Source organism: Schistocerca gregaria, chromosome 2 (assembly GCF_023897955.1).
Source record: "Schistocerca gregaria isolate iqSchGreg1 chromosome 2, iqSchGreg1.2, whole genome shotgun sequence".
Lineage (NCBI taxonomy): Eukaryota > Metazoa > Arthropoda > Insecta > Orthoptera > Acrididae > Schistocerca > Schistocerca gregaria.
The window spans coordinates 759,201,054-759,226,217 of NC_064921.1; the positions used below are offsets into that span (position 1 = coordinate 759,201,054).

At 43.7% G+C, this 25,164-nt stretch overlaps 1 protein-coding gene and 1 pseudogene across 1 annotated transcript in view; both read left to right on the forward strand.

The window, feature by feature from the left end:
* Nucleotides 1-25,164, forward strand: part of LOC126334968 (sialin) — a 375,208-nt gene that overhangs the window by 196,892 nt on the left and 153,152 nt on the right. The window lies entirely within an intron of this gene.
* LOC126337184 (5S ribosomal RNA) lies at nt 20,870-20,987 on the forward strand (annotated as a pseudogene).

Sequence of the window (25,164 nt, forward strand, 5' to 3'; positions counted from 1 at the left end):
TCGACATGTTTCCTACATTTCGTCTAGTCCAAGGTATGAGCTAAAATCAATCATACCCAAAGGTTACACAATGCGTTTTTACCTCCGCAAAATCTTTAAAATTTCGCGTAATGTTTTACATAATTTGATGTCGCGCAGTAACCGTGGCATATAACGAAAAGAAATTCTGTCCCTTGTCGAGCGAATATCTCAGACTGTACGGTGTGCAAAATCAAATTTTTGCACTAATAGTTTTCGTAAAACCGGATGATAAATGTTCCGTATCGGCCGACTCTCAGCAGAGGCACCGCCGGCTTTTGGCGAGCAGTACAGGCATAACAAAAGCGCCCTACGCACGGAATGTAGAGGTGACATTCTTAGCACTAAACAACTTCCTGTCGCCCTGTTTACGGCTGAATAGTTGCCCTTAATACCTTCTTAATATCGCCGCTGACTGCTTGACTTGACGTTTTCTGAGATGGGGCCACAACTGTAAGCGAGCGCCAACAACGGTGCTGCGGTGTGCAGCGCAGCCGGTATTCTGTATGCAAGCAGATAGGATAGCGGAGCGTTTGCGTAAGCAGCCCTCCGCCGCTCATGTCACGAGAGGTCGCGGCCGTATCGTCCGCTGTCCGAACGCTACCAGACCACAGTGCGGAGAGCGCAATCGTCCGAGATACAGGCGCACCGTAAACTGGCTACTTGCCTACAAATAGCGAAAACATGTCTTCAACCTTACTGGCGGCAGGAACTTAGAGCCACCATTTCGCAACCAAATAGATAACACTCAGAAAGGTGTTTTCCACATTTATAGAACAACTAGCTCGCATAGCAGTGGTATTGTTATGGAGAGTTATGGTAAGGAAGTATGGCAGTAATTTGTGGATATCGGGGTATCTAGTGGTACAGATATGTATGCGTGTATGAATATACAATGAAGCGCCAAAATAACTGGTGTAGGCATGCGTATTTAAATACAGGGATATGTAAACAGGCAGAAGACGGCGCTGCGGTCGGCCACGCCTATGTAAGACAACAAGAGTCTGGCGCGGTTCTCAGATCGGTTGCTGCTGCTACAATGGCAGGTTATCAAGATTTGAGAGAGTCTGAACGTGGTGTTATAGTCAACGGACGAGCGATGGGACACAGCATCTCCGACGTAGCGATGAAGTGGGGATTTTCCCGTACAACCATTTCACGAGTGTACCGTGAATATCAGGAATCCGGTAAAATATCAACTCTCTGACATCGCTGTGGCCGGAAAAAGATCCAGCAAGAACGGGACCAACGACGGCTGAAGACAGAAGTGCAACCCTTCCACAAATTGCTGCAGATTTCGATGCTGGGCCATCAACAAGTGTCAGCGTGCGAACCATTCAATGAAACATCATCGATTGGGCATTCGGAGCCGAAGGCTCACTCATATACTCTTCATGACTGCATGACACAAAACTTTATGCCACGGCCGGCGGGGGTGGCCGAGCGGTTCTAGGCGCTACAGTCTGGAAGACGCGACCGATGCGGTCGCAGATTCGAATCCTGCCTGGGGCATGGCTGTGTGTGATGTCCTTAGGTTAGTTAGGTTTAAGTAGTTTTAAGTTCTAGGGGACTGATGACCTCAGATGGTAAGTCCCATAGTGTTCAGAGCCATTTGAACCATTTTTTACGCCTCGTCTGGTCCCGTCGACACCGACATTGGACTGTTGATGGATTGGAACATGTTGCCTGGTCGGACGAGTCTTATTTCAAATTGTATCGAGCGGTTGGACGTATATCCATGAATCCTGCATGTCGGCAGGAGACTGTCCTAGCTGGCGGAGACTCTGTAATGGTGTGGGGCATGTGCAGATGGAGTGATATGGGACGCCTGATACGTCTACATAAGACTCTGACAGATGACACGTATGTAAGCGCCCTGTCTGATTACCTGCATCCATTCATGTTCACTGTGCATTCTACGGACTTGGGCAATTCCAGCAGGTCAGTGCGACACCCCACATGTCCATTATTGCTCTTCTGAGTTTAAACACTTCGGCTGACCACCAGACTTCCCGACATGAACATTATTGAGCTTATCTGGGATGCCTTGCAAAGTGCTGTTCATAAGATACCTCCACCCCCTCTCTTACGGATTTAAGGAGAGCCCTGCATGATTCATGGTGTCAGTTCTCTCCAGCACTACTTCAGACATTGGTCGAGTTTTTGCTACGTCATGATGCGGCACTTCTGTGTGTTCGCGGGGACCCTACAAGATATTAGGCAAGTGTACCAGTTTCTTGGGCTCTTCAGTGCTGACAGTCTCACTTCCGCCATTTCGTCTTCTCCCACCTTACAAATTTTACAAAAGTTGCTCAACATACCTTGCGAAAGTGGCAGTCGCTGAGTGCTGCAAAAAGTTTGAAAAAAAGGTTTGTGACAGCGTGCGACGATTGTTTTTGGAAACCGTAAAAACTCCACTGTAGGAATAAAACATGGTTTCCGCAGGGACCGATCGTGCCAAACTCCACGAGATTCAGAAGGATGATACAGGTTGAGGTTGATTCTGTGTTTCTTGTCGTCCTGCAATTCTTCCATACAGTACCGCTACGTCACTGAGTAAGCAAGATGAGTGCGGAATCAATGGAGTATGAGATATTCTGGAACATCTCGACACATTAAAACTGTATAGCGGCCCAGGACAGTGCAAATAGACGAATTTTCTGCGGCATTATCGTCTGATTATACGATGGTTTTCAGTTTAAGTAATACGAGGGGCGTTTGTAAAGTCCGTCCAAGAATGAAAAATACTTACGTGTTTGGAGTAAACCTTTTTTTTATTTTTCGACATAGTCTCCTTTTCGCGTTATACACTTCGTCCAACGCTGTTCAAACTTGTTGATCCCTTCCGAATAATAGGAATTGTCCAAGTCTGCAGAATAGCTATTAGTTGCTGCAGTCACCTCCTCGTTTGAATAAAATCTTTGTCCTGCCAACCATTTCTTCAAATTGGGTAACAAATAGTAGTCCGAGGGAGCCAAGTCTGCAGAATAGGGGGGATGTGAAACGAGTTGGAATCCTATTTCCATAAATTTTGCGACCACAACTGCTGAGATGTGTGCTGGTGCTTTGTTGTGATGGAAAAGGACTTTTATGAGGTCCAATCGCCGGCGTTTTTCTTGCAGCTCGGTTTTCAAACGGTCTGATAACGATGAATAATATGCACCTGTAATACTTTTACCGTTTTCCAGATAGTCGATGAGAATTATCCCTTGCGAATCCCAAAAGACAGTCAACATAACCTTTCTGGCCGAAGGAATGGTTTTCGCCTTTTTTTGTGCAGATTCTCCTTTGGTAACCCATTGTTTAGATTGTTGTTTCGCCTCAGAAGTATAGTAATATATCCATGTTTCATCCACAGTGACGAAACGAGGCTTAAAATCCTGCGAATTCTTCTTGAACAGCTGCAAACAATCCTTGCAACACTTCACACGATTCCGTTTTTGGTCATGCGTGAGCAATCGCAGAACCCATCTTGTGGATCGCTTTGTCATGTCCAAATGTTTATGCAAAATATTGTGTACCCGTTTATTCGAGATGCCCACAGCGCTAGCAATCTTTTGGAATCGTAACCTCCACAGGGCGTCCAGAAGGTTCTGCACCACTTGTGCCCATATGGCCAACCCGAAAATTTTGAAATCACTTATAAACTGTTCTAACCGAAGGCGCAGAGTCACCGTAATGTTTATAAAGCTACTCTTTAGTCTCCTGAGGCCTTTTGCCTTTCATAAAATAATGTTTAATCACCATACGAATTTCTTTTTTGCCCTTTATTTTGACAATGATTCAACTTCCTTGATTCACACGAATGCCAAATACACAGAAATAGACCAATATAACTGAAACTTGGTGTGCGCTCTTTCCAGAGATGCTACTAACTAAACATGGCCTCGATATGCGCCGGTGGTGCCATCTCTTGGACTTTCCACTGACTTTTCAAACACCCCTCGTACGTAGATGCTCCATCGCCTACAGACAATTTGTACTTCGTACGAAATGATGATTTGCTTAAACGATTTGTGATAATAGTGTTTCAATTTACTCGTTTGCACAAAGTTACTTGCTGGTCGCTAAATCACTCTCACGATAAGAATATGTGGTTTGAATCATTTCCTGATGCTCAATAGCACGAACAAGGTGGAGGGCCTGTAATGTCTTTCCTGTGAAGGTCACGTAGAAAGTTTGCTCATCTACATCTACATTTATACTCCGCAAGCCACCCAACGGAGTGTGGCGGAGGGCACTTTACGTGCCACTGTCATTACCTCCGTTTCCTGTCCCAGTCGTGTGTGGTTCGCGGGAAGAAGGACTGCCGGAAAGCATCCATGCGCACTCGAATCCCTCTAATTTTACATTCGTGATCTCCCCTGGCGGTATAAGCAGGGGGAAGCAATAAATTCGATACCTCATCCAGAAACGTATCCTCTCGAAACCTGGACAGCAAGCTACACCGCGATGCAGAGCACCTCTCTTGAAGAGTCTGCCACTTGAGTTTGCTAAACATCTCCGTAAGTCTATCACGCTTACCAAATAACCCTGTGACGAAACGCGCCGCTCTTCTTTGGATCTTCTCTATCTCCCCTGTCAACCCGACCTGGTATGGATCCCCACACTCCCAGTTGCCCTTTCTCACTCTCTCGCTGAGCCCAACTCATTGTCACTATCTCTTTGTGTCTGTTTAACTGCCATTATCTCCTGTCTCACAGTCACAGTCTACTTCGTTCTGTCCTATTACTGCTGCCTCCTCTCAGTGTCATTACCTTCCTCTTGCTCTCTCCTACTACTGCTATCTCACTCATTCCTTCCCACTGCTGCTGTCTCTTCACACTGTCACTATCTTTCTCTTTCACTTTGTCATTGTCACAGACTCTATCTCTCGTTATCACTGGCTTTCATCCACTTCCATTCTCTCCTGATATTTATTCCTCTGCCATTGGCAACTCTCCTTACTCTTTTCCTAGCACTGTTTTGTCACTGTCAACTATGTTTTACTGCCTCTGTGTCCCTCATTTTCTATCACACTGCCATTTTCTCTTTCGCTATTTCTATACCACAACCACTGTCTACTATCTTCCAGTATTTATCACTTTTGCATTTCTTTCTCAGTGCCTCTGTCTCCTTCTCTCTCAACATAAAAAGTGCAAATATGTCCGCATATCAAAATCTTTCAGAAAATTTATAAAGGTCCTGAGAAAACTAGAATGAAACAGAAGCTACCCCACTTTTCAGGCAAGATTTTTCAAACATAAGCACACTCGCCATTTATGTGCTCCGATAGGAGCATTTTTCCGCTGGTTCCCTTCTTTTCGCTGGTACAGTAGGGCATGTCACTCATATGTAATGGAATTTTGGGTCAGTGAAATTTTGATAGTTTGTGTGCAATCGGTAACAAAACTAATTTTAGTCTCATACCGGATTTAATGTTTACAGAATTTTTGCACATGCATATGCATTTGGGTTTCCCAGAATCCTTCTGATGATAAAGCAGACACTATAAACTACGTTTTTGCTTCATACCTGATATTACGTGAACAAGTGGGGTAACTGTGAACCTCTGCATCTAGGTAACGGCAAAAGATACCAAGAAAATTTTCAAGTATATTCAAGATCAGGGTTTTCGGAATACATCGTAAAACATTCAGCCATTTGGTATGAATAGGTGTCTCGGAATCCGCGGCTCGGTTTTGGTAACCAAAGAACAAATATTTGTGGTGTTTTTCGATAACGGTTAATGAGTTTTGAAAACGGGAAGATGGAACTTCTAGATAAATGCCTAGAGAATGTATCGTTAAAATTTTAGCAATTTTCAACCTTTAGTTATTTAGATAGCCGCTGGATGGTGAGAAACACTGTCTTCAGCATCCTTCTGTAACACTAAATGTCAGACGCTTCAGTTCTCTTCTGTCCCAGTTTCCTCACAGTCTATGATTCACTCTGCTAAATGCCATGTTCCAGACGTACACTCACTAAAACTTCTTTCTGAAATTAATGCCTATGTTTGAAGCTACTAATACTACTAGCAAGTCTGCTTCTTAAGTCTTGTTCTGTTTTGCTTCAAAGGTTGTAGAATTCCTTCACTTCGTCTGCTGCGTGCACTGAAAATTAAAGAACAGAACATGATGCTTTCCAGGTTTTATGTCTAAGTCATTCTGTTACGAGAGGATTGTGTTACGAGAGGCTGAGAAGGAGATAGTGATGCCGCAACGTTAATCCTCCAGATAAGCGAGTCTGTGTGGCTTAATCCTCAGTTTTTGCACTACAAGGTCTCTAGAGTATGTGTCACTTAGAAAGAATTTACACGTCAGTATACAAAAGCTCACCATATCTTGATCTGGTAGAGCTAACGCTATAATGTTGAGAGTGATACGGTGATCTGTCGCTTTTCAATGCGTTTTTACATTGTATTATGATTCTGGCTTTTTCTTTACATACACTTTCTAATCAAAGTATAGACCTGAGGGACTTAGCGGAAATCTGTGAGTGCAGATCAATGTCATTTTATTTTCTGTTTACATGGCGGCGTTGGCGGGAGAAACGGTGCTGTTTCGGCAGACTTTCGCCTCACATTACCACGTTTCCCCAAAATTTTTGTTTAAAGTTTCACTACGACTATCTATGTGTATCATTCGTTTGTGTCCATCTTTACCCGAATTAGCGAAGGTTATCTGTGGTTCGCATCGCTACATTTTAGAAAAATATAGTCGTCTCAATACTTCAGTGAATAATAAACAGTATGAATCTTACCCAAACGCAATACAATGTATTAGTATTATCCTTTACCGAAACTTTTTTCCTTTATCTCGAACTGATGCGAAATACGAGTACGTCGTAGGTATACGTGTTATGTCAGAAATAATCTGTATCAGTGGATGAAGTATTTAGCGGAGGAAAGTGTGAGACAAAAGTTGGAAAGTCACTTCTGAACAACGTTATTGGTACCGCCACGACTTAATAGTCTGAAGCGTGCAAGACCAGAAATTTATCCACAGCCCAGCGAAAAGAACTAAGGTGTACGAGAAGTATTAACAGGGAGGTGCCACTGGCCAGTCGGGAACCTTATCGCTACATTCATGTGAATTTTTCACAATAAAAGTGTGTTTCCAGCGCATTCTTCTGGGAATGGTGTGATCTGTAAATGTTTCACTTCATTTATATGCTGTTTACAAGGTGATCGACACATTGCTTGTCAATCCTATAGCACTTTTAGATGAAGGTCCTCCTGAGGTTACCCAGTGTTTGAGAAGGGCTCCTGTGGCGACGCACTACAACTTTCCACGAATACTTAAATATTAGTTCCATGTCAGTAGATGTCACAGGCCATTACATTAGGTTGATTCCTGCTTCTTCCAGCTTCATATGGTTGTAGCGGTATGCTCGTGCGTTATCGTCCTGGAAGATTAAACAATCGCCGAGATATCGGTAGGGCTGGACAGTAGCTTGCCAAGGATCATGTTCCGATATTGCACAGACTCCAGTTTGTCCGCGACAGTGATGAGAGACGTTCGACTGTGATACTGGCCCTGAACATGACTGGCCCACTTCTCTTCTCTACTTATCTGTACCTGGCCAGCACTACACTTTTCTACGACTATCATCAGGCGTCAGTCAAGTCCTGCTCTCGTCAGTGAAGGGATACCTAAGTCATTGATCCAATTTCTATTCCAGGCTTTCCTATGCGCACCTTCTTCTTGTTTGACAATGGTAAGTGATTTGTGCTACTACTGCATGAAGGAGAGTTTGAGTGCAGATAATAGGGGTCCATCTACATCAGAAGGAGAGTTCGAGCACAGACGATAGAGGTCCATCTACCTTAGTGTCATAAAAGTCTTCATGCAGAACAGCCCATTTGTGCTTCAAGCTGGCGGAAATAGGCTAGTTAAAATGGCGATGGAAAAAAAAAAAAAAAAAAAAAAAAACAAGATGTCTGATACGCCTGGTTAAATCCCCAGGACGGAACAGGTAGTTGGAATTGTGGAAAGGGGCCAAAAATGAGCGGCTGTCAGTTACACTAGAACACACATTACTTTATTTAGTTGCCCAATGCCCAAACATTAAACCGCAAATGTCTGAGCTTAATTATCGACTGAACATGTCACACAATCTTATGCCTTAAGGGCACAACCTCTTTAATTTTTAAAACGGCTGAAGGCCCTTGATTTAAAACACAACTACAATAAATTTTCAAAAGGCAGAAAGCGCAACGTTTTATCCATAAATAATATTTCAAATGAGGCTGAAGGCCCAAACAATCTAAGACTTGAGAAGTAAGTTATTTTAATTTTAAAACAGCTGAAGGCCCATGACTGAAAAATACAACTACAATAAATTTTTACAAGACAGAAAGCCCAAGGCTTTATCCTTAATTTTTTTTTTAAATGAGGCTGAAGGCTCAAATAATCTAAGACTCAACAAGTAAGGAATTTTAATTTGAAACGGCTGAAAGACCATGATTGAAAAACACAACAGCTATGAATTTTCAAAAGGCAGAAGGCCTAAAGCTTTAGCTAAAAGTATTTTAACTGAGGCTGAAGTCCCAAACAATGCAAGACTTGACAAGTACGGAGTTTTCAATTTTAAAACGGCTGAAGGTCATTATTTGAAACCCAACTAGAAGCATACAAATTCAAACCATTGGCTATGGGCCGTTAAAATTCACAATCAAACACCAGTAAGAAAAGTCAGTACAGGCAGCTGCGCTCAGAAGTTTCCGGGGATCGGTCTGAACTTGAAATATTAACGTCCACTTAGGGGAGACAGGTAGTCGGCCCAACTATATCCGCTCCACCGGCAACCCAATCAAGAGACAGTCAACGGACCCACCGACAAGACGACTTGCTTTCCACCCGACTAGTGTACAAGGAACTCCAAAGCCAAAACGTAAAAGGCGTAGCCGCCCACAACCAAGTATGAATAAGCTGTCAAAACTACACACACGTGTTGGACAGCAATAACACGGTGAGGAAAGGACACTGCCTGAATTTTACGTCAGCGGCCAGAGCAGGCAACTGAAACGCTAGCGGCCACAAGGCAGAAAATTCCGCTGGTGCACTTGGACTTCAAATAACCAAAATACAGTCAACCTCCACCAGATGGTGGCCAAACTTTCGCCAACTCGAACACTCGCTGTTGCTCACGGGAATACCCCCAACCATGAAAACCAACGGCTCAATGTAAACAGACTGGCTTCGGTAATTAAATCACCACTCAACTTTGATGTCCTGGGTCGGTGAGCCACGAACCTCGTAGCAATCGGAACAGCTCCCACACACTTCGACACTGCGTAGAGACCGCCAGCGGGCCAGACCCACTGCGCCGGGCGGAGATTTCCTGGCTGATCCACACCAACCGACCCACTGCCGCACACCGGCTAGCTGGAAACCTTAAGCACCAGACCAAAGATAGTACACAGTTCGAATATCGATACACACCGCTGCTGCCACGTGTAGAAAGAGGAATAACCGCAGTAACCATGGGAAACCAAGGGCATAGTAACGGTCAAGGTTTAAACCAACGCATAAGCCGGGGCCAGCACAGTTCAGTGTCGGAAATGGCAGAGTCGACGTCTTTGATACATCTAATATTATATTGGAGGTAACACACTTGTGCTCCTTAGAAATTCAGGACGGTGGAAATAGGTGACAGAAGTGGCCAGTGCCACCGACCGCACCTCATCCTCTTCATGGCGGCAGTTCTTTTTATTTGGATGATCTACAACTTCGTAGCACAATTGCATGAGCTGATAAGACCCGGAACACATCTGCACTACTTTTGTCACGCAGCCTCATGCAAGTTTCGACTTGCTCATCCCCTCCCACCACCAATTCTCTACTTGCTAGATTGATTAAAATAAGTTATCATCATTGCTATACCCCAACTGACTAATCCATCATGACCGTACATTTTATTTCATCCAATAAAAAAAACGAAATTTGGAAAGAAATTTGAGACATTTCACGAAATAATAGTGAGGGATTTTATCTATCGTGCTGCGTGTACTGGACCTAGAGAATAGATGGTTCACGATCGTAGTCACTTTCAAAAATGGCTCTGAGCACCATGGGACTTAACTTCTGAGGTCATAAGTCCCCTAGAACTTAGAACTACTTAAACCTAACTAACCTAAGAACATCACACACATGTATGCCCGAGGCAGGATTCAAACCTGCGACCGTAGCGGTCGCGCGGTTCCAGACTGTACCGCCTAGAACCGCTCGGCCACTCCGGCCGGCGTAGTCACTTTCATAGACGTATTGAAGGCACGTGTAAGACTCCGTCTCCTGTGCTTGGTGGGCATCATAGAAGTCGTATGTGGTGAAAGTTCATTTAAGAAATAAGGAAACTTAAAGAATTTTTACTTTTGTCTTTTCTTCTCCCAAAATGTTGACAGCATGTATCATATACATTAGCTTAATTTTTTGGTTGGTTCGACTTCCATATTGTTCACGCATACATTGCGTAACGATTTTTCTAACAGCACGTGAAAGAATTATTACAGTAACTTGAAACACATTAATATTTTTACAGTATTCTATATACGCCTACTGAGCCCTAAGCGAAGCTAATTTCTGATACATTAGAAGAACTGCTAAGTAACTACAAGTTTAAATTATTTCTGTTTGCACTGAACTGTTCCGTTCATTCTATAGCTACATGTAATAACATCAGCTTGTCAACTAGTCTTTCCAGCATCGTTATTTAGATAGTCTTTCTAGAGAGGACATGCAACCTTTGATTACTTCAGGTTCGTGTACTGCAACATCGTACATCCCTGATTGCTTTCTCCTATGAAACATCTTGGCACCGAGAGCCAAGTGTAGCATCTCTGCATTACCTTCAATAGCCACAATCTCTGCAGGACAATGCAGCATACTAGATGAACGTTCTCATTGACTGCAGTCTCTCACGGCGAGGCAAATAAATCGCGAATAGGTGAATTGTCCAACAACGCCATCGATTCAAGCTAAGTACTACATTTGGATGTTAACAATTTTTACTGGTTCACCATGCAACAGTTTCTGTCACTGGAGTCGAACAGAATTATACAGATTTTTAGGCATATTCTAACAGTTAGCTGCTTCCAGGTTCTGTGTGATACTGACATATGCAGTTACTCTCCCCTGCAAAATTTTCAAAATATTTACTTATTTAGTCTTGTATACGTATTAAACTGAATATGATCACAGCTACATGCATAATTTCGACATCTCCCAATTTTGGCCTCTCCATTCTACACTCCTGGAAATGGAAAAAAGAACACATTGACACCGGTGTGTCAGACCCACCATACTTGCTCCGGACACTGCGAGAGGGCTGAAAAAGCAATGATCACACGCACGGCACAGCGGACACACCAGGAACCGCGGTGTTGGCCGTCGAATGGCGCTAGCTGCGCAGCATTTGTGCACCGCGGCCGTCAGTGAGAGCTAGTTTGCCGTGGCATACGGAGCTCCATCGCAGTCTTTAACACTGGTAGCATGCCGCGACAGCGTGGACGTGAACCGTATGTGCAGTTGACGGACTTTGAGCGAGGGCGTATAGTGGGCATGCGGGAGGGGGACCGGACCGCAGCGACGCACAGATGCACGCCAAGACCGTAGGATCCTACGCAGTGCCGTAGGGGACCGCACCGCCACTTCCCAGCAAATTAGGGACACTGTTGCTCCTGGGGTATCGGTGAGGACCATTCGCAACCGTCTCCATGAAGCTGGGCTACGGTCCCGCACACCGTTAGGCCGTCTTCCGCTCACGCCCCAACATCGTGCAGCCCGCCTCCAGTGGTGTCGCGACAGGCGTGAATGGAGGGACGAATGGAGACGTGTCGTCTTCAGCGATGAGAGTCGCTTCTGCCTTGGTGCCAATGATGGTCGTATGCGTGTTTGGCGCCGTGCAGGTGAGCGCCACAATCAGGACTGCATACGACCGAGGCACACAGGGCCAACACCCGGCATCATGGTGTGGGGAGCGATCTCCTACACTGGCCGTACACCTTTGGTGATCGTCGAGGGGACACTGAATAGTGCACGGTACATCCAAACCGTCATCGAACCCATCGTTCTACCATTCCTAGACCGGCAAGGGAACTTGCTGTTCCAACAGGACAATGCACGTCCGCATGTATCCCGTGCCACCCAACGTGCTCTAGAAGGTGTAAGTCAACTACCCTGGCCAGCAAGATCTCCGGATCTGTCCCCCATTGAGCATGTTTGTGACTGGATGAAGCGTCGTCTCACGCGGTCTGCACGTCCAGCACGAACGCTAGTCCAACTGAGGCGGCAGGTGGAAATGGCATGGCAAGCTGTTCCACAGGACTACATCCAGCATCTCTACGATCGTCTCCATGGGAGAATATCAGCCTGCATTGCTGCGAAAGGTGGATATACACTGTAGTAGTGCCGACATTGTGCATGCTCTGTTGCCTGTGCCTATGTGCCTGTGGTTCTGTCAGTGTGATCATGTGATGTATCTGACCCCAGGAATGTGTCAATAATGTTTCCCCTTCCTGGTACAATGAATTCACGGTGTTCTTATTTCAATTTCCAGGAGTGTATATTGCACCATGATCTTGTTTGAAAGCTAGTGTTTACATTGTTTATTCGATCATTCACTTCGTAATTTGATACATAATTTTCTATGAATAGCATGTTCGCCCTTCCTCTGTTACTTAAAGATTTCGGCATGTCGGTGCTATCGTGAGTTCAGATGAAGAGACACTTCTGTACATCGCCACGCATTTGTTCATGACAGTGGGTTACTTTTGTACTTTGCAGTCCAAGTTGTCTTTCTTAGCGAAGTAGCCATTATCTGTTACACATAGCACTTATCCCTAAGTGTTTGGGCTGTTCTCACAGTTGCTACGTTACTTTTCGAGTGGTAACAAATTGTAATTTTTACCTTCATTGAGCCAGTGTCCGCTTTCTGTGTGTAGACAGTTTTATTACTCAGCTAGTATTCACAGTATTTTCACCTAAGTAATTTTTTGTGCGCAAATCCCAGATTTGCGAGTTTTGGCAAGTTTCTCAAGGGCGTGTAATAATTATTTACATAATGAATTTATGTAACTCCTTCTTTAATGGCTGAAGCTGACGCAGCCACCCCTCAGGTATTAGAAATTCCCACGTTTTTTTATCGTAACGTAGTGCGTGGCACATGAAAAAACATTAACTTTATTTTTTGGTAACCGTGTCCCGATTGATTACTTGTGCCCTGATAGGAAATTATCATATTCCTACTACTACAAGAGTTGGAAAGTGTTGTTGAGCTTCGAAAGTTTAGAAACAATACAGACTTATGTATCAATGTGAGGAGTTCAGGAGGAATTGTAAAATCCTATGTCTCTTCGAGTTATAGAAAAACTACTTATTTTTCAGCGCATTGACTGAGATGTCTACAGATATTAGGAAACTTCTTTGTTCAGAATATTGTCTAGTATTCTGCTACAAAACGTTACCATTATCAGCCCTCATTTGGTACGTGGTTCAATGTCTCAGACTTTCTTAAGTCACTCGGTTGGAAAATTATAAAACAAAATGGCGTCTCTTGATGTAACTGCTTCAGTCTAGTATGATGAACGCATCATGCAGCGGATATATGCCTTTCATAAATGATTACGTTATAGATGCTACTACATATCTGTGACATATTCACGAAACTCTCATACACATCATCCACTGCAGACAGCACTTGTTCTCTGCTGACAAGAATACCATATTTATTTCCTCGCCGACAGTGGTTACCTATTGACTGAATGACTTTTACTACTGACATGATCGTCACATAGCATGCAGCTGCAACCATACTAATTCTGATATGTTAGCTACATTTAGTGCATGGCAATATGTGACATAAAATATACATTTTTCAGTGTACACTCTATGAAATACTTGCTGTGGGTTGCTTAAGTCCAAAATTTCGTAATCATCATGAGCAACAACTAAAAGAGAATCAGTTCATTATGAAACTATGATGCGAGACTATAGGATGCAAACGAATCAATTTTTTTTTATTGAATAGTTTCCTCGAACGACAAAGGTTGTATAGCGGAATTCAAAACAGTGGTTACTAATTTTTTCCTGAAAAGTAAGTTTTACTGAGATATTAACAGCGAGCAGAGATATAGCTGTGCTTTATATACATAAAACAAATTTTTTACATATATGGTAGATGAATTGATATTTGTCTGTCTGCATTTTGTTCCTCAGGTGGCTGCATGACTACAGGATCCTGATCTCAGTGCAGTATGTTTTGTATTACGGAAACATTCCACCACACTGCTGAGTCAGTAAAGGGGTGGTGCTCATGAACAAGTTGAAACTTGCAGTGGGCTCGTTCTAACCAGCTGGTAGAGGAGTAGGGTGGGAGGAACAAGTCATGACGTTCAGAGAGCTTGTTCAAACCAGTTGGGGGTGTTGCAAGTAAAAAATTGTTGCAAGTGGCTGCATGACAAAAAAGGGAGGGGGTGTTCTGGGTCTTTTCAACCCATTTAGGTGAGCTGCACAGTCACAGATCATTCAGAAAAATTGTTGCAGATCTCAGCCATGGAGAATGGTGGGTGCAACCAGCGGCTGTGGTAGTGTGGTGTGAGTCGACAAACATCTCGCAGCTCCTTTGCTTCGTGGGCGCAGATGCTGCCTGCTGCGGCGTAATTGTTTATAAATAAATAATAAAACTTCAGTGCCTGCAGGAGCCTACTACCTCCATCTTGAATAATAAAATAATAGTTATGATTCCAACAGAACAGAAGGCCCAACGGTACCGATTGACTGCTGTTTCACCCTCAGTCAAAAGTCGCCACTTGATGCGGGAATGGAGAGATGTGATCAGTACACCTCTCTGCCGGCCGTTATCAGTTTTCGTGGTCAGAGCCGCTACTTCTAAGTCAACCAGCTCCTCGACTGACCTCGCAAGGGCTGACTGCATACCACTTGCCAACAGCGCACGGTAGACACGGACGAGCACCCATCCAAGTGCTAGACAAGCCCGACACTGTTTACTTCGATGGTGTTACCACTGTGGCAAGGCCGTTGATCTAAAATACATAAAAAACAGATTGGGCCAATTCAGACATCCTCTGTTTGTTACACTTTAATTTTAACTATTTCTGTCATTTTGAAGCACAAGTGGCTTATATCAGTGGTATTGGATTTACACTGCATGGAGAAGGGAAGGGAAGGGAAGGGAAGGGAAGGGGGAGAGGGGGAGAGGGGGAGAGGGGGAGAGGCGGAGAGGAGGCGGGGTGTTGAACCATCTACATACTGACATTTTAGACTTATGTTGTCTGCTCTCGAACTCATCCACTACGAGTACTGTTGTTTGTAATGGACGCCTGGAGGCCGAATTGATGGCATGAAGGCGGTTGCGCGCCGCGTGGGTCGAGGCAGTTCTCTCTGTCCTCCTTACAGACAGTGCGAATTATGGTACATTCTTCTGGGGGCAACTACAAGGCGCATTAGCAGGTATCTGTCGTCAGCTGATGTTGTTTACCGCAGTCGACCGCTAGGAGGCAGCTCTTCAATATTCTGTCTACCACAGTGGCGACTGAACACTGGAATGATGTCGCATACGCCAGTTCGGAAACAAATCTACCACGATGGTAATTCATCTGTCCGTGAAGCGAGAATGCTCATACGATCTAAGCTTGAAATGATCCTGCTAGCCATGTTGGCAGACTGAAGTGTAAACAAGAAGCGAAATACCTTCCACGATTGGCGACACAGCGCGCTCTGTTGAACTGGACTGATAATGCAGATTCATTTTTACCTTCAGTGCATAGGTGGCTGTTCGTAACGATTTCATGTAATCAAATGAGTATTGAGAAAGAGTTCTCCGATAAAAAACACGCATAGCAAGCAAGTCTTATAAAATGGATATTAATTACGCGTCTTAATTAATTACTTTATGTCTTTATACCAGTTTGTTTTTTTTTTTTTTTTTTTTTTTTTTTGTTCCTACATCAATTGTCTGTATGTATGTTTCTTTTCCATCGATGACTGATTTGGGAGCCCTCGTCGCCCAAGAGAAACGGCAGGTGGTTAGATTTAGATGGACTCAAGTGCTTGTAGGATGTTTTCCAGCATCTCGTTGCTGGATATCTGTCAACAAGTGACTTCCATGGCGTGATGCATTTCCCTTGTTTAGCAGATGGTCCGTTTACAACAGTAAGACTTCCTCAGTTGTCTGTTGAGCGCTAATCTCGTGAAGCAAAGACAGCTGACGACTCCGAAGCAGTTTTGCAAGTTAAATGTTTCACAACGCTCGGTTGCGTTTGCTTGATAACTAAGCATGTCGTTTTGAGCATGTTACGCAAATGAGATTAAAAATGGGCATCGGAAGCCTTATATTCATTTTAAACGTGGCAACAAACACCAGTCAACAAGCAGAAAGATTAATATAGAATGACCTCTGCTTACGCAGCCGACCAAAGCTAACGTCACTGTACGCAGGATATGACGAAACGAACCTTTCCTTATCTGTTTTACTTGTCTTTTCCTTTGTTTCCAGTAAATCTAGATCGGAAATAGAAACTGCGTCAAATGTTTTACAGAAGCCTTACTATGGAAGCAAGGAGCTTATATAGAAAATGCAGATGCTGGGGGATGGAGATATAGCTGTTAAATTTTTCTAAGAAAGTAGCCAGTAATGTGCAAGTAATGAGCCGTTCTGTGAAGTGCATAACAGAACCAAACTGCTATTTTTTTATAGTCATGACTAGACGTGGTTTGGTCCAAAAATGTTTTAATAAAGCTGACCCCATTAGCATAAAAACTGAGTAAATCTTTACTACGGGGGAAAACTGAGGTTGTACTACATGAGTTACGGTTAGTCCATTGCCCTCTATCTTAAGGTAAGTAAAAAAAAATGTAAATAAACTAAATGGTCGAACATGTTAACTCATGGATTCAGATAAACAGATATATCTAACGTATGGAAACTCCCAGACAGTAAATAAACATTAACCTCATGGCAAAGTTGTAAATTAAAATAGTTTGCACTATCTGGACATTCTCCCAGTGTGAACGACTTTACTACACTGCGATTATTGAAGATGGCCCACTTAATGGCAAATGCTGTTCACCACGAACATTTCTTAAAGACACAAAATGTTGTCGCACAAATTTCTATATGAACATATGCACGTTATCAGAAATAGAACAGAGTAGAACCATCCCTCCTATTACCAAACCCCCCCCCCCCGCCCCCCCTCCCAAAAAAAGAAAGGGAAACACACATGTGATGTCACTACTGGAGAAAGACTACACAAAACTGAGGTCACATACAGTCGTTAACAGCTTGGGTATTTGCCACGTAAATTCAAGTAAAAATATTTAATCTCATAAAAATACAACATAGACTAATAGACTGTTATAAGTGCTTATTAATTACACTTTATGAATTATGTACTTTGATAGTAACTGGCCCTGGAATTAAAGGGTTAGGTGAAACGTGGAATTTCTGACAACAGTGAGAACGCCGACACCGAAGTGGAATCAGTGGGGATGTATTACTAAAATAATTTTTCAACTACTTGCAAAGGGACTGTTTCCTGACTCTCTCACTACTCTGAATCACTTAAATGTGCCGGAAGAGACAAAGTCTTACCAAAGTGAAGGCTTTCTGGCATTGACAGGGAGTGTGCAACATGTTCAGTACAACTGCAGCCATGATTGTCCTCTTCAAATAAACACGTTTATCTTAGATGCAGCGATGAAAACACTTGAATTTCTTCATATTAGGTAACATAGTCACAAACGTATTAAAAGATTTTATTTTACAGGTTTGCTGTATTACGATGATAATCATTCACACTGCCTGACAAAAGAACTGAAGTATTCAGAAAGAAAGGAGGGGGGGGGGGGGGGGGAGCAAGGACAAATTCCACGGATTGAGACGGCATTCGATGTTATTTCAGTTTTTACAAAATCGAGTCATTTAGGAAAATCTTGTCAGGACGAGCCCACCTATCAGTATGACGTTGCACCCCTTCCTCATGCAAGTACCGATTCAGTTGAGAGCGGAGCCATAAACCCGTTATACCCTACCCTGTGGGCAATCTGTACCACAACTCTGGTGATTGGTCCTTGATATCCTAGATACTTGCCCTCGGACGGGGCCACGTGTTAGCTAGTTCACACGTGTTCCATCGGGGACCTCAATATCACGCCGAAAGTTCATAGAGAAACGTCCCATGTGTGGACGAGCAAATTTCCGGTTGAAAAGTGGCAACACGATGCTATCGCATGAGAGGCAGCTCATAAGAACTCAGATGGTCTGTGATGCACAGTTGTGCCATCACGATTCCCTCAGTCACTACCAGCCGTGGTCTGAAGTCACGCCTGATCTACATCTACATGATTACTCTGTAATTCACAATTAACTGCGTGGCAGCGGGTTCATCGGGCCGCCTTGAAGCTATTTCTGTACGGTTCCACTCTCCAACAGTGCGCTTGGGAATACGATTATTTAAATCTTTCTGTGCAAGCTCTGATTTATCTCATTTTATCATGATGACCATTTCTCGCTACGTGGGTGGGAGCCAACAGAGTAATTTCGCATTCGGATGTGAAAGTTGGTGGTTGAAATTTCACGAGAATATTCTGTCGCAACGAAAAACGCCTTTCTCTTAAGAACAGCCACTCTAATTCACTCATCATGTCCGTTGCACTCTTTCCCCTATTTGGCGATAAACAAAACGAGCTACCCTTCACTGAACTTTTTCGATGTCCTCAGTCAGTGCCTAGCAATACTCCAGCAGAGGGCAGACAAGCGTGGTGTACGCAAACTCTTTAGTCGATCTTTTGCATTTCCAAGTGTTCTACCAATAAATAGCAGTCTTCGCTTTTCTGTACCCACACAATTATCTATGTGATCGTTCCAGTTGAAGTTATTCGTAACTGTAATCCCTAAGTATTCAGTTGAATTTACAGCCTTTAGATTTGTGTGATTTATAGTGTAACTGAAATTTAGCGGATTTCTTTTAGTACTCATGTGAATAACTTCATACTTTTCATTATTTAGAGTTAATTGCCTCTTTTTGAACCATGCAGATATCTTGTCTAAATCATTTTGTACTTTGTTTTGATCATCTGATGACTTTACAAGACTGTAAATGATAGCACTTTATTTTACATGTCCGTCTTGATCACACAAACTTTTGCACTTCACTATTACCTGTATCGGCTACAGCCATCTTCAGATCATAAAATATTCTGATGTAATATGAACGTAAAACTAAACCTGTAGGTACATAGTAAGTGCCTACATTTTTAGTTCGACGTTGGTATTACATCAGAATATTTTATGATATGAGGATGGCAGTAGCCGATACCGGTAATAGTGAAGTGCACAAGTTTGTGTGATCAAGACGGAGCTGTAAAATAAGTACCAGAAATATGATCACGGACTCATTTTCAGACTTTGTCTTCTGTTGATAGGTAAATGATAGCATCATATGTAAACAATTTATGAGGGCTACTCAGATTTTGTCCTGTGTCGTTTCTGTAGATCAGGAACAGCAGATGGCCCATAACACTTCCTTGGGGAACGCCAGATGTTACTTCTGTTTTACTCGATGACTTTCCGTCGATTACTACGAATTGTGACCTACCTGACAGGAACTCACGAATCCAGTCGCACAACTGAGATGATACTCCAAATGCACGAAATTTGATTAGAAGACGCTTGTGAGGAACGGTGTTGAAAGCCTTCTGGAAACCAGAAATACGATATTATTTGACAAACCCTGTCGACAGCACTCATTACTTGGTGAGAATATAGAGGTAGTTGTCTTCCACAAGAACGATTTTTCCTGAATCCGTTTGACTATTAGTCAATAAATCGTTCTCTTCGAGATAATTCATTATTTTAGAACATAGAATATGTTCCAAAACTCTACTGCAAATCGACGTTAGTGACGTGGGTCGGTAATTCAGCGGATTATTCCTATTTTCTTTGTTGGGTACTGGTGTGACTTCTGCAATTTTCCCGTCTTTAGGTACAAATCTTTCGTTGAGCGAGCGATTGTATATCATTGTTAGAAACGGAGTTATTGTATCAGCATCCTCTGAAAGGAACCTGACTGGTATGCAGTCTGGACCGGAAACCTTGCCTTTCTTAAGTGATTTAAGCTGCTTCGCTACACCGAGGATATCTACTTCTAAGTTTCTCATGTTGGCAGTTGTTCTAGATTCGAATTCTGGAATATTTACCTCGTACTCTTAGATTAACGTGTTTCGGAAAAACGTATTTAGTAATTCTGCTTTAGTGCACTGTCATCGGTAACGTAACCATTGTTATCGCGCAGTGAAGGTCTTGCGTGTTGTCACTGGTGTACTTTACATATGAGCGGAACCTCTTTGGGTTTTCTGCCAGATTTCGAGACGGAACTTCGTTATGCAAACTATTAAAAGCGTCTCCCATTGAAGTTTGCACTAAATTTCGAGCGTCTGTAAAATTTCACCAGTCTTGTGGATTTTGCATTCGTTTAAATTTGCTATGCTTTTTTCGTTGCTTCTGCAATAGTGTTGTGACACGTTTAGTGTATCAGGAGGGATCAGTACCATCGCTTATTAATTTATGTGGTATATATCTCTCAATTGCCATCGATATAATTTCTTTGAATTCGAACCGCATCTGGTCAACACTTACATAACCAGATCGGAAAAATTAGAGACTGTCTCTCAGATAGGTGTCTAGCGAATTTTTATCTGCTTCTTTAAACAAATGTACTTCGCGTTCATTTTTGGTGGGGTTGGATGTTACGGTATTCAGTCTCGCTACAACTGTACCGTGGTCACTAATCCCTGTATCAGTCATGATGCTCTATCTGTTCAGGATTATTTGTTGCTAATAAGTCAAGTATGCCAACGGCCTTGCCGCAGTGGTAATACCGGTTCCCGTCAGATCACCGAACTTAAGCGCTGTCGGGCTCGGCTAGCACTTGGATGGGTGACCATCCGGTCTGCCGAGTGCTGTTCGCAGGCCGGGTGCACTCTGCACCTGTGAGGCAAGCTGAGGAGCTACTTGATTATAAGTAGCGGCTCCGGTCTGGGAAACTGACATACGGTTGGGAGAGCGGTGTGCTCACCACATGCCCCTCCATATCCGCATCCGGTGACGCCTGTGGGCTGGGGACGACACGACGGTCAGTCGGTACCTTCGGGCCTTCATTGCCTGTGAGACAGGAATTTTTTTTTTTTCAATAAGTCAAGTATGTTTACACAACCATTTACACTTCGAGTGGGCTCTTGAACTAACTGATGGCTCCCAACACCATGAAACCATGAGTTGTCGCAGTGTCTCTCCAAAACTTGGAAGAAAGGGACTCGTCGACGATAGCCATCTGAGGTAGCGCAAAAACGCTTAACACAATGCGACGCCATTCACCAGCAGCCCACGCTTCCCTGTCAGAGCATCACTCCAAACATAGCCGTCTGTGTTGTTTTGTTAAGGCCAGCCTAGGTATGGGACTGCAATTGCCTAGTCCGACTGCTGCCTACGACCAATGGTACGTAACGACCCAGATATGATCCATTGCTTGTCTGGCATGGCACATGCAAATGTGGGGTCAGGTGTGTGATGGACGGGAACCTTGATGACGAGAATGCTTACCCTCACGTTCCCATACAGTCCAACTTCTCGCCAGTGTCACATCCGAATGCCACATAAATCTGCACATTCGACCGGCCGGCTAAACGGAACACAGTGGAGCCTCTTTCAAACGTTCTCAGGCACTGATAACACTGTCTCAGACTGGTACTCGGCATACCCGTATCCTTCGCAGTGGTAACTCAACATTTGACATTGTGCCTGCCCCTTATATGTCCTACACGAAACACATTACATCCGACCATGCTTCTGGGTGCTACACTTTTTCTGTCAGACAGTGTATTTCACGAGATCGTCTGATTTCTACGATGTGCCGTTTTCGGGTGCTTACACATACGCTCTGGGTGTATGCCCAAGGTACTTCATCTAAACGTGTAACTGCTATCATGATAGAATCGAGCAAGAACGTTTTACTCTCGTCCGACACTACTACTGCAGCAGTTATTTAATTCATTGACAGACGTGCCTTGCACAAAGCCTAACAGGATGACTCCGTGAAATTAGGAGCATATGAATGTGAAAAGAGTGCACTGTGCAAGGTAAATACATCTTAACACAATGTTTGGTTATCGTTACAGTTACTGCAAACGATTTGAATAAAGGGTAACAGTTACAATAGAGACATATCCATGTTAAGAACTTCAGAAGCACCTAGCAGTACAAACAAAGTTGCTGATGAGCCTTCCGGGCTGTAAAGCCGTAGTCGAAGAAACTTTTTTTGGTTCATAACGTTTCGTCCAGAGCTGCGATGGGCATATTCAGAAGTGCTCCTGGCGCCGCTGAGTCTTGCCGACTGACTAGTAGGACGTCGGAGAGCGACTTAAATACAGCGTAAAGTGGGCGTGCCCTAGTTTCACGTAATCACCAGAGATAATCCTTGTCAGAGATAAAAGTTAACTATCGATTAACTCCCGTCAAGGATAAAATCTTATCTATCGATTTTGCAGATCCTCTGTTCATATATCACTTCATGGGTTCTTTTTCCTTTTAAAACCATCCTCATGCTCATTTATTTCGATGGCTTCTCTATACAGCCGCGGATAGTAATTTGACACTGTAGATAAAATTTTGATTTCAGAAAACTTCACTTCATGATTTCCTAACTGAAGAACAACCTGTGCTATAGTGTAATTTTCTGTTTCCCTCGTCGCAAAGACTTTTGTGTTCTTTCACTCTTGCACTCACGCTTGTCTTGGTAGTTTCAGTGTAGACCTTTCCACAGCTACACAGTCTTGTGTAACCGTCATGCCGACAGAGGACCGCTTTACAGATCAGACACCTTGATATATTTTCTTAGTTGGTCTAAAAGCCGGCCTGATGTGTTGCTGTAATCTTCATGATCCGACCAGTTACTGTTACGATAAAGGGGAGAGAAACCGTGTTCTTCCATCAACGTGTTTTATCATTGTACTTTCGCCTATTGTTATTGGTCTATAATGACAGCTATTATCTACGGCTTTACAGACAAGCCATCGAAATATAGAAGCCTGGGCACAGCTTTAACAGCTAAAGTAGAAGCCATGAAACTTAATGATACATGGACAGTGGCTGTGCAAAATCGATAGACAAACTTTTACTCTTGACAGGTGACAATCGACAGTCAAGTTTTATCTTTGACAAAGGTTGTCTCTGCTGAGCACGTAAACTAGGCCACGCCCATATTACACAGTATTTAACTCGCTCTCCAGCAACTATACGGAGATACACAGGGCAAAAGAACCCTGAATCGTATAGCAAGAGAAATACGAGTCAAACTGCAACTCCTTCGCAACGCTTGCAGGCAGAGAAGCCCGGAACAAGTGGAAAACAACCAATAACTCTTCTGGCCGATTGATAAGGCTCGACCGCAACGCCAAAGAACTGTAAAACCACTACTTGGAGAGGACGGCATCGTTTACACTCTGGAAGAAAAGGCGGACGCCATGGCAAACACGTTAGAACGCCAGTTCCGAGAAAATAACTCCGACGACGAGGAACCCCAAGGGGAAACGGATTGCACTGAGAGAGAAGCACTACGCCACCTCGCTCAAACATTGCGAAACAGACTTGACACCTCGTTCGCTGTAGCAAGCGAAAGAACAGTGTTCCTATCAGACGAATCGACAACGCAAAATCACCACGTACCCACAGCAGAAAATCACCTTTCCTGAAAAACCTCCCTCCCGCTGCTATCGCGCACCTCACAGCACAGCAACAATTTTCCTGGACGCTGATATGAGGTTCGACCGTCACAGCAAAACTGTCTGCTCCACATCATGAAGATGATAAGATCCTTTCTGTCAGGAAGTAATTTTGCTCTAGTTTGGACGGAGCGGACAGCTCAGTCAAGAGCGTCGAGAAGGGAGTGCAAAAGGGCTCTGTGTTAGGTCTCTGCTTACATCTAATCTTCACAAACAATCTGCCAAACGCGCCAGTGGAACATATAGTGCTCTATGCCAACGATATAGGGCAGTATCATAGCGCGCGCAACATAAATTACACAGGCCTCAGGCTCCAGCGACACCTGGATGAGGTAGTAAAATGATTCAACATCTGGAAGGCAAAGATCAACTTTACCAAATGCCAAACCATAGCCTTCACATCCAAAAGAAAGCCGCCCATCATCAGCCTGAAAATAACGGATCAGGATTTCTCATGGACAAACTTGACAGTCAGCTAACCTTCAAACAACATATAAAAGAGGCGAGCAATAAAAGGTATGCACGCCTCTTCCAGCTGTACGCACTGTTCAAGGATAGAGGACTCTGTCGAAGCAAAATTGAAGCACTGGAAAACCACCATCCTACCAGTCATACTCTACAATTCAGAAGTGTGGAGTATGGCAGCAGATACAAATCTGACTCAAACTGAAAGAGTCCAAAACAAAACACTAAGACAGATTCCGGATGCCAACTGTTACACGAGCAACGAAGAAATTCGAACCCATCTCGGACACCCAACCCTCTATCAATTCATCACCCAAGGATGCATCAACTCCTATGTATTATCCAAAACCTCACCTCATGATCTCATAAACTTAGGGGCCAGAAAGAAGACGCAAACTTCAAAACCCCCATGACCATCCTCTACCGCCATTTTAGAAATTAAAAATTCAAAACAAAACCACGAAACATATCATCCCTTTATATCTAGCACTATACTGACATCACTAAAAAAGGAAAACACGCGCGTGCAAAACCCGCCAAGTAGCTGATCAGGAGACAGCGTCAATGGACGCTGGATCTTCTAAAACCGCAATAGGGAGAAACCCTAGGCAATCCGACCAGCAGCAGCAACCTACTCGTCAGCTGGCAAGACTGAGCCTGCCAGGAGCGCCTCCGAAGATGACCTGCGCAGCTCTGGACGAAATATCAGGAACCAGTATGTTTCTTGTATGTCCATTCTTTGTGATTGGAGGTCTGAGGGACCTCGATCGTTTACTTATGTAATGAAACTTCTACAACCGTCCTTATGATGTCATTTATTCTATGGCTACCAGTTCCTTTGCCAGCCGCGGTGGTCTCGCGGTTCTAGGCGCGCAGTCCGGAACTGTGGGACTGCTACAGTCGC